This window comes from Coturnix japonica, chromosome 1 (assembly GCF_001577835.2).
Source record: "Coturnix japonica isolate 7356 chromosome 1, Coturnix japonica 2.1, whole genome shotgun sequence".
Classification (NCBI taxonomy): Eukaryota; Metazoa; Chordata; class Aves; order Galliformes; family Phasianidae; genus Coturnix; species Coturnix japonica.
In genome coordinates, this window is record NC_029516.1 from 72,038,625 (window position 1) to 72,046,505 (window position 7,881).

A 7,881-nucleotide genomic window follows, 5' to 3' on the forward strand; every position below is an offset into this window, starting at 1 on the left:
TTCCCATAGGGACTGCAGGGCTTGTGCAATCAGGCTCAGCTGGTAATCAGGCAAAGTCCAAACTCGCATAAAGATTAAATTATCCCTTAGTCCTTCCAACACTGGGGAAATGATATTGATAGGGGAGCAGAGAATGCCGCTGCCAGCAGCGCATGGAGGCATCCTTGCACCTCGCCTGCCCCTCGCCCCATTGTCATTCAAATAGACGCAGCCAAGCTCCTCGAGGGACACGGCGGCAGCAAGGGGCAGCACTGGCGGCCCTTTGGTGGCAGCGAGACCATCTGTGCCTCCAGCATTCGGGGAGAGCTGCCTACGGACCTCGGTGCTCGCTCGGTTGTATGAGTTCACCCCAATCTTCTGCAACCTCCACCGCCCTGCCTACAATCAATAAAAACAATGGGGTGAGGTTACGCCTCGCAGTGCCGAGCCCATAACACTCCGCCCCCCGGGTACCGGCTCCACGCAAAGCGATGTTGTGGCGCCCCATTGCGGCGTGCGGGAGAGCTGCGGTGCCCGCGGTATCCGGCAGGGGGACCCCATGGCCGTGGGAAGCCTCTGGTTGACGGATCTCATCGCGTCGTTTTGTTCAGTGGTGATTTAGGAAGGAAAAGTGTGGGGTTGTGGTGGGGTTTGGGCGAGCAGTGCTGCTGCTGGGTAACTTCTACAGCGGCGTCAGATGGCAGATGCCATGTCATGTCAGATGCCGGTCTGTCAGACTGCCCCTCTGCTGCCATCTGTTGCACGTGTAACAGAATATTGGTGGGAAGGTTCAACTTCTGCCAGGCCGCCAACATCTGCCTCTGACTTCACGGGTGAACATAATAAAATAGGAGGCATTACTTTCAGAGCAGCCATCGTAATTGCACCGTATCATTTGACAAGCCTGGCCGAATCTTCAAGGACCTTCAGGAGTTGGGATCTCATCCAAGAAAACTCTGATCTGTATGCTAAGAGTATGTTTAACTCTTAGCACAAGGGCAGACCTGTCCATTGAAGCACAGGTCTCAGTGGTTTTGCTGGGTTTTAATGCTTCAGAGAAGGCCGACACCCTACAACAGGCCAGCAGCAGGGAGGAGGATGAAGTGCTGCTTCCTAACTTATGTTAATAAATTCCCCACCTGTGTCCAGTAATTTACAGGCCAAGAAAAAAGCCAACCTACTGTCAAGGGGAGCTATAGATAGCAGCTAGTCAGAGATCACCAAGGTTCAGTTAAGCAAAATCTCTCTGGGCCGTGGATGAGCTGCACACTCCTACGGCTGCCTCTCATGTTCAGGCAGCACACACCTGAAATACAGTGTGAATTCAGGAAGGAAATAAAAACGTCATGATTAAAAATGTCAAAAGAAAAGTTTTGACTGTTTTATCTGAGCTATGCCATCAAATTACAATACAATTGGAGGGTCGTCTACCTTGCAGTGCCTGTGTTTTCCACCACTGGTGTATTTTGGCTGGCTGTTTCTCAATTAACTCTTCAATTAATGTTGTCGAGGTCTGCTGAGACAATTCTTCATTAGCCATCGCCTTGTTGGCACATGCAGGTTCACACTGGTGGGGTAAACAATCCCATTCAGCCACACACTTCTGTGCACGTTCACAATGCACTGAGGCCAAGGGGATTTACAGAAGTCATAAGTACTTGGGGCCTTCAGCAGATTTGGTTCATAAAGAACACGTAACGGAATCAGGCCCTGTCCTGATTCATTTAGCTGCCCAAATCTCGGCTTGGTGAGTCTAATCCAGATGAACAGTAATTAGAACAGTATCTGATCATTCCGATGTAGGGAGCAGCAAAAATAAGTTTTGCATGTACGCAAGGCTGAACTTAAGGATCTAATTGCTGGCTTAACCTTCCACAACCTGCTACCTGCAAATGTAATCCATAATATACCTGCAAAGAGTAATCCAGAATAGCTGCAGCCTGAGACTGGGCACGTGTTTGTTAATCTGCAGGTGTTACCTCAGGCTACACAGTAATATAAGCATCCAGAAAACGTCAATATGTGGAGGGGCAGGTGTTTGTGTGTTTGTTGGGACATCCTAGGTAGCATGAGGAACAGGAAGCGTCCTTAATCCTCCTTGGAATCCTTCCCCCTGTGTTAGACTGAACTGGGAAAGAAAAAAAGACAGAGAAAAATAAGTAAAAATAAACAGCAAGCAAAAGATTTTGACAAGGAGGAATAGGGACTTGTTATATTTATTGATTTTAGGTTGCCTTTGTTTGCTGCTCCTGGCTGGTTAAGAACCGTGAGCTAACTGCTGTGCTAGATCGCTGCAGATCCCCTGTTCACATCTGACATTTGCCGAGCTGTGCTAACTATCAGCAACTCCAGATCGAGTTACTTGTCCCCCTCCCTTCCCCCCCAGCCCCGCATACCCACACCTGCTAATCTGGGCAGCATTTTAGGGCTTAGCTGCAGCCTTTGGTGTGCAGGGGCTGCACGCAGCCGTGATGTGCAGCTCCAGGAGGAGGTGGATGAGTGATTGTGGATGGTGGATGAGTGCAGTTCTGCCTGACATGGCGCACGTGTGGGGAGGTGGGATAGACCCCAGAGCCACCAAAGTGTGTAATACCACTGCTCACCTAAGAGCTGTCACATCCCCCAAAGTTAGAGAATAAGGGTCCAAGCCTTGTGCAGGTACCGTGCACTGGTTTTGAGATCCTTCTTACCAGCGGTGCCTACTAAAACGAACTTGAAGAAGTACAGACCACCTGCCTGGAGACAACAATGTTGTCAGTGAGGATGGAGCACCTCACACTTCCCCTACACCATCAGAAAAGTCTACACACTGCCCAGAGCTTGAAGGAGAAGCCAGAAACCACCTCTCCTGCTAATCTGTTCACCCCAGTCCCTTTCTCTACCCCTAGACCACTCTGCCATGCTCCCAACTGGTGATCTCCAGGTCTCATCTGAAGCAGGTGGGAGGTCCCTTGGCTCAGGGGGATGGAAACAGGAGAAGAGCTTATGTGGCATATGCAATGACACCCCTGGGGCAGAGCTGACCTCTGCGAGCTGGCACACCTCAAGTCCCATAAATATGAGCAAAACCTTCAACCCTTCACGAAAGCCATGGCCCAGGCTGCAGCTCTGGGACTCCAGATCCAAGCTGGGTTTCTGCACCCACAGTCCACTGACAGCAGCAAGAGAATGAACTCCATAGGAGTACTCAGGTGATGCAATGGAATGGACATTTCCATCCTCTTTTCCTTCTTCTGCAAGAAAATGAGAAGTTATGGCTAAATAAATAAATAAATAAAAGCAAAGTCTCTTGGTGCAGCATATCCTCATTGCATCAGTACAGTCTGGGTTTCAAAGAGTACTGTAGGAAAAGAAGGTCTTCTAGAAGCCACATGGAGTTATTCTTCAGTTTCTCCCTATTGTCACAGGGCAGATGAACAGAGAGGTGAGCAGTGAAACCATTTGTGATTTTCAGGTCTTTCCTTGGCTCTTGACTGCAGGGTTCATGCTGTTACTGAAGCACTTCGAGTTCCCATTTTTGAATACGGAAGCTTTCTCCTCTTTTGTGGCTGCAAATAAAAGCTTGAAAACAGGCACCTTGAAAGTGCCAGGCCAGGAGAAGTTATCACAAGGAGAAGTTATCTCTTGGGTCTGTAAGCTGACTTAATGCTCCGAGGAGCACCTGAGTCCTTACCTCTGAATGCTTGGGAATGCTGGTATAACTGTACCCCATCTACACACTGATATCTCAGGTGAGTTAGCTGCCAGTAGGGATTATTCACCTGGAAGAATTTGAATATTAAGAACCATCTAACTGTTCTTTTTCCTGACTAAAGAAAGAAAACAAGAAGGTTGCATGTGTTCTAGCCCAGAGCTCTTAGTGCATAAAGGACTGTCCGTGACACAGTGATACTTTCTGGAAAGCTATTCCCTAGAAATGTGCACGTCTGAAGGGTGCCAGCAGGCTCTCTGGAGAGATTCAGGGAGATTCAAGTGCAGCTAAGAGAGAAGTGAAAACAGAGCAGAAATTTAAGAGCAGCAAAACATTTCTGTCCCCTTGAGAAAATCAGGAGAGTGCTAAGCTTGTCCAGCTCATCATTCGAAAGGAATGAGGTTCCTGGTAGCACACTGTGGTCACTTCAGTACTTCCCCAGCAGACATCATGCTCCCAGGATGAGAGCAGGATGAGAGCGAGGGAGGGCTGAGCTGCCACTGCGGAGCAACAGGTGTGAATCTGCTGGGCACAGCTCCCTCCATGGCTGTTAAATTAAACACCCCAGCAACCCCCCATCGCTGCGACATTGCTAAGCATGCTGGTGCTCTTATGGTTAGGAGAAACCCGAGTGGCACCCGATCTGGCCACCCAACCCTGCCCGGTGCAGGATCCTCATCTCAAAACCTGGCTAGGAGATTGGGTAGAGGTAGTGCTGCTGCTTAATAAATGCATTAGTGTATGGGTATAGAGGCACGGACCTGTGCTCAGACATACAGGGTACAATCAAAGCAAGGCAGGAGCCCAGTGATCCTACCTTCCTCCAGGAAAAATGTAATGCACTGGTGGATGTGGCTAGATGGGGCTGTATTTGTCCTAGTGACAGCACACCATGTTAGAACACATTGTTTATTTCTTATATTTATTAGTAGCAATTGAATTATTACTATATCAATAACTACTTCATTAGTAGTGATGAGTGGTAATGTCCAACAAAAAAGACATTCTGAGCTGTCAAAGAGCAGAGACCCTATGTGATTCAGGGTGAGTCAGGTGTCCCCAGTCAGCCCATTGACCTTCCCTTTACAACTTCTACATGCTTTTGTCTTCTGCTTGGAAGATGACAAGAAAGCCTGTAGTACCTTCTCACCATACAGCAGGTCCTAGGACACCTCAGTCAAAACACAAAGAGTGTCACCAGGTGCTAGCTGCGAAAGAGGGACAGGAAGAATCAACTCTGCCTTGTACAGACACAACACCATCAGTGTTCAGGCAACATAAGCACAGTGAAAGGCTCCTCACTCCTCAAGGCTTTCAGCAAGGTTGAAGGGAAGGAGAAGTAGGTTTCTCACACTGCAAAGCTCTCCTAGAGATGGTGGTGATCTCAGTCTCCTTGGAAAGGGTCAGTTCACACCAGAGGCTCCCACCCTAATGACAGCCACTCTGCAAATTATGACAAGCTGTGACCTTGCTTGTCAAGCTGGTGGCAAAAGGCCTATTTTCTGAGTACTCGTATCTTGCAAAACACATGAGGTCTTAGAGGCTTGCAAAGAGATTAGCTGAAGCAGAATCTTAAATCCTGGCGCCCTAGAAAAAAGGCTCACTGAAGCACTTGGATCAGAGGTGGCTGGGGAGCAGCAGAGGACAAGGAAGGTGAAAGCGTGGGGCTGGAGTGGCTAGGGGCAAGGAGCAGCAAGTAGGGCCCTGATTTCTAGTACACTAAGAGAAAAAAACAATCAAGATTTCTGTTTCTCTCCTGCTTTCCACTAGTAGGAACTCAGCATTTCTATAAGCCCAATGTGAAGGGCTGAAGCTGTCCTGCTTTGAGCCCTTCCATTCTGCTACTATTTCTGGCTTTGTATCATCACCAAATTCAGAGGAGCAAAGAAAAATCCCACTTCTGTGAATATCAGGGGTAGTTTTGCACCCCAGTTCCCTGGAGCATGGTTTTAGTTGAATGAATACATTGCAAAGAATCTAGTGGAGAATCACAGAATCACAGAATGCCACAGCAAAGCTGTCCTTTAATTCTCCCTTTAGTTGCCTGAAGTTCTGAGGCCAATTCTGCAAGGTTTTGGAATGGTGTGACCAGCTGTCAATTATCAGTGGGCTAACTGAACTTTAGGACAGGTGCCCCAGTGCTGTAATCATTTAAACCACTCCTGATATAGTGACCAAAGTATCTTGAGTTTCAGGTGGATGCAGCCACAACTGAAGTATCGCAGCAAATACCCACTGAGTTTAGCACTAACTGTCCCACTGAGTTTCTGAGCAGGCAGACAAAGAGATGGTCTCCCATTGACCAGGACATATCCTTTGTTGTTCAGCTAGAACGACTGCCCTTGAGGCAGAGGCAAAGCATAAGTGACAGGCTGCTGCTACTTACGCCACAAACAGACAGAAGAGATGGGGCTAGAGTAAGCAAGGCAATATTTTCATTTTTCAATAGCAAAAGGAGGAGAAAATGAAAATTGGATCATGTCTATTTTTAGGCAAACGAACAAGTTATTCAGATTAGAGAGAGAGCATGTCAAAAATAACTTGAGTGATATGGAAGTGGAGTAATTGCTGTAGATCTACAAACCTAAAAGGAGGGCAGCAGCCTGGGAAGCTGATTTTGAAGTATATCTGTGAACATTTCATTTTTACAACCCTGTCTGATGTGCTCCTGCTTTAAAACATGCTCTGATGGCAAGGACAGCCTATTCCTGCACCTCAAATGCATGGAGTCCTTCAAAGGCAATCAGCCAACCTAGTATAGCGTAGGCTTGATCATCACACAAGCTCAGCTCTGTGCTTTACAGACCAAACATTTAGCAAAAACCTAGCTGCTGTCACCCACTGTGGCAGAAGCCTTGCATCTCCTGCTAACAGCAGTCAGATTTATCCTGGTTCTTCATATCACCCTCTGAAAATGACAGCCCTCACAGTGGGGAGTGGATTTCAGAGGCTGTCTTGCTCTGGCTTCTACCTGGATTTCTCAGCTTCCATCGTTAGGACATCAAGTTGCAAACAAACAAACTCCTTAAAAGACAAGAGCATAGAGTAGCAGCTCATGTGTCATGGGCTGTTGGAAGTGACATCTATGGGGGATATGTGCTCCTACATCACCCCGAAGTGAGGCATTATTGCTAAGTAGCACTCACTTTTTGCCCCAAGCAAACATCAAAATACCCCAGTCATAGAATCAAATAGGACCAGGGACATCACCTCCTCACAAATGTGAGTGGAGTAAGGGTACAATTGAGCAACGTACAAGAAGTAGGCCTGATGAAGTTGTTTGTCTGCACATCATTTTTGCACAGGACAGACCTGTGCTCACTGTCACACTCCTCTTTGCCAGCTCTTCCAAATATCTTCCCCAGCAGATCAGCATCATCCTGGTGGCAGGGCTGGCCAGCAGCCAGCTGGCCTCCCTCCATGTCCCTGTTGCTGCCAGTCATGGGGCAGCAGTGACACACAGCTAGAGGAGGGGAAGGGGTGAAAGAATGTGCCGCTGCACCAGGAACAGGGAAGAAGTCATCATTCTTCATTTCACTTGTTAGGAGATGCAGCAAAGCTCTGTGAAAAGACCTTCAGGGACAACAGGCAGGTCCCAGAGGCTGGGAGGCCAGCAGCAATAGTGACATCTACGCATCATCTCAAGGAGGCCCATGTCTCCTGCACCAGTGTAAATCTTGCCTTTCATTCTTTAGTGTGACAAGGCTTTAATCAGCAACCAGCAACCTCTGGGACTTGGCAACTGCTGTGTGAGTAAGAAGCTGCAAGACAACCTTCTCTCTACTCTGGGATTACGGTTGTGAGCAGGAGGTCTCAGGGCCAGTAGATCTTCCAGCGCTCTGTGAGCACAGAGTGTGCTTCAGAAAAGAGCCTGAATTCCACCAAGCAAATCAAGTCCGTGCCCCAGGCAGTGTGAGGGAGTCTCAGGAATGCTCACCTCCTTTACAACTGAGGAACTGTGACTTTTCCTTTAGTGGTAGTGATAAGTCTGAAATGATTTTATCCAAGCTTTGTTATTCACTGCCTAATCACTGTGATGCCCAAGTGGTTACAGACATACCCTTGTTACAAAATGCAGCCAATATCTTCTATTTTTGCTAAGCCCTAGTAGGACTGAGTGTGCCTTGGCTCTCTGTATAAATGAAGTCCGCCCCTTCCCCAAATCTGCCTGCGTCCTCCCAGCATTGCTAACCTCCACTCCCTCCTGCGCT